The sequence below is a fragment of the Penaeus japonicus genome, unplaced genomic scaffold (assembly GCF_977035675.1).
Source record: "Penaeus japonicus unplaced genomic scaffold, GWHDUDI00000001_assembly GWHDUDI00001959, whole genome shotgun sequence".
NCBI lineage: Eukaryota > Metazoa > Arthropoda > Malacostraca > Decapoda > Penaeidae > Penaeus > Penaeus japonicus.
In genome coordinates this window covers 1-2,500 of record NW_028236361.1, presented here as the reverse complement: position 1 = coordinate 2,500, position 2,500 = coordinate 1, and the positions used below count along the sequence as shown (strand labels likewise).

The 2,500-nt window shown below is 40.0% G+C and overlaps 1 protein-coding gene across 1 annotated transcript in view; it reads right to left on the bottom strand.

Annotated features, from left to right (window-relative positions):
• Positions 1–2,187, bottom strand: part of roh (reduction of Rh1) — an 18,077-nt gene extending 15,890 nt beyond the window's left edge. Inside the window, exon 1 of the mRNA XM_086535675.1 lies at positions 2,168–2,187. The gene's annotated coding sequence lies outside the window, so the exon portion shown is untranslated. The remainder of the gene's footprint in view (positions 1–2,167) is intronic.
• Positions 2,188–2,500: the final 313 nt, after the last annotated feature.

The window sequence follows — 2,500 nt, the reverse complement described above, 5'->3', positions numbered from 1 at the left end:
TTCTTTGAGAGTCAGTATATGCCTTGAGCCTATTGCGCAATAACAAGAGGGAAGCCCTTACGCGCAACCCCTCGCCAGTGGATCTCACCCTTAATTTTAGGACACTTGCTCAGTGAGTAAGATACTTATGATTACTAATTATTTACACCTGTAGATGGAAAACACATGCAAGGCGACTTCACGATAACGTCCCTCACTGTACTGCTGACCATAGATGAACAGCTAAAACTGAGTCCTGTCGTCTCATCATATTCCTGCAGGATAGGGTAAACCTAGGACCAATAACTGTATGACGCGAACAGCTTCAATAGAGGTTGCGCAACTTATCTATAATTATACTGAAAATGGAGTGAAATATTGCGCGCATCTATCATACAGAACAATAATCACAGTACCTTGCATGCCACGTGTAATTCAGTTTGGAGGTTTTTCTCAGTCCGTACTGACTCATGTTGGCTCTTAGGCGAAAGTGCAGTAGGGGTAGGTCACCTCGATGTTAATAGCCTATTTTGTCCAAGCGAAATATGCCCCGAAGTAGGTAGACGAGGTAGCACGAAGTGCCTTAAAAGAAGAGACCCAATCTAATGTGGGGTTTCCAGAAGGTGAGAATGGCGAATGATTTGATTAGGAATGATTTTATGTATCTTCATGGAACATTAGAGGTTGAAAGGAATCCATCCGCTAACATTTTTATGGGTATTTCGTAAGCTAATTTTTACCTGCCGTAATTTCTCCTTGATCTAACTAATCAATGGTGCCCTCCTGCTATCTATCTCCAGGACCCAATTGTGGGGTCCAGGGGGGCTAAGCGCGTCAGGTAATTCTCACTATATTATGAATAGTAGAGGTTGAGAGATATCCATCTATACCCACATTTATGTGGTTCTATTGCAGCGACGACCCCGCGTTGTTCGAAAACTTTAACCGGAAGAGAGTTTAATAAATAGAGAGGGAGAGGGAGGAAGGGAAGAGAGAGAGAGAGAGGGTGGGGAGAGGGGGAGAAGGAGAGAGAGAGAGGAGGGAGAGTAGAGAAGGGAGGTGAGAGAGCAGTAAGGAGAGAGGGAGAGAGCAGGGAGAGTTAGTCTCGGATGGGTAGAAGGGTGGGAAGTGAGAGGGATAGGAAGAGAGAGGAAGAGAGGGAGGGTGAAGGGAGGAGTAGGAGTGGATAGAGCAGAAGGAAGAGGGAGAGTGGGATGGGAGAGAGGCTGCAAGAGAGAAGAGGGAGAGGAGAGGGAGAGGAGAAGGGAGACGGGGAGGGTAGGTAAGCGTAATGAGAAGAGAGAGAGAATGAGAGAAGAGAGAGAGAGAAGAGAGAGGAGAGAGAGAGGAAGAGATGAGAGAGAGAGAGTAGAGAGAGAAGGAGGAGTGGAGGAGAGAGAAAAAGGTTAAAATAGAGATTAGAGAAGAGATAAATAGGAGTTAAAAATAACATAAGAGAGGAGAGGGGGAGAGGAAGAGAGAGAGGGAGTGAGAAAGTTTATTAATAGAATAGAGAGAAGAGATTAAAATAAGAGATTAAAAAATAAATAGATATGAGGGAGAGGGGGAGAGGGATAAGAGGAGAGGGAGAGAGCGGAGAGAGAAAGGGAGGGAGGTGAGAAGGCGAAGTAGGGAGAGTAGGGAGAGTGTAAGGGAATAGGGAGGAGAGAGGAGAGATAGAAGAGAGGAGGAGATAAGGGAGACAAAGGAGGGGAGGGAGAGGGAGAGAAATTCAAAGCCACATAGAATATTAATATCAATATTAATATTAATAATAATAATATTTAATTCAATAATATATCTAATTGCTATTAATATCTTTTTTTTTTAAATATAATGTAAATTGAATTATTTTGAATAATTTCTTTTTTTTTTACACTTCTAACACACAAAAATAAACAAACAAATAAATAAACAAAAACAAATAAACAAACAAATATAATAATAATAATAATAATAATAATAATAATAATAATAATAATTTTCTTGTCGTCTGCAACAAGCCGGTTAACTTTCCTCCCAAAAGAGGCCCAAAAACACCATAAATCGACCACAAACCGGTGAAACTATAGATTCAGAGGATGAAATGGATGATTATCTCGCGTTGGTGCAAAAGGAGATTCAGAAATAATGGAGAATAATGGAGGAATTCGGGGTAATGTTAGAGACGAACGTGGGAACACCATACCTCTACGACGTCTCGAGAGACACTGGAACCAAGATGGCGTCGCGAGGATACCCTGGGTTAAAATATTTTTATTTTTTTTTATTTTTTACATTGGACTAGGGATGGGTTTGTTGTTATTTATGTTCCTTGTTTTTTCCTTTATTAGGATTATTGGGTTAGAATGTTTTATCTTTTCCTTCGTGTCGTAAAGATACTATGGGTCAAATCTTTTTTTTATTCGATTTTAAATTATTTTAATTAGCTTATTCGTAATCTATGTTTATAGGGAGTAATTATGCGTTCATTTTAATATTATAAATCTCTCCTTTCATCATAATTTTCAGAATGTTGGCA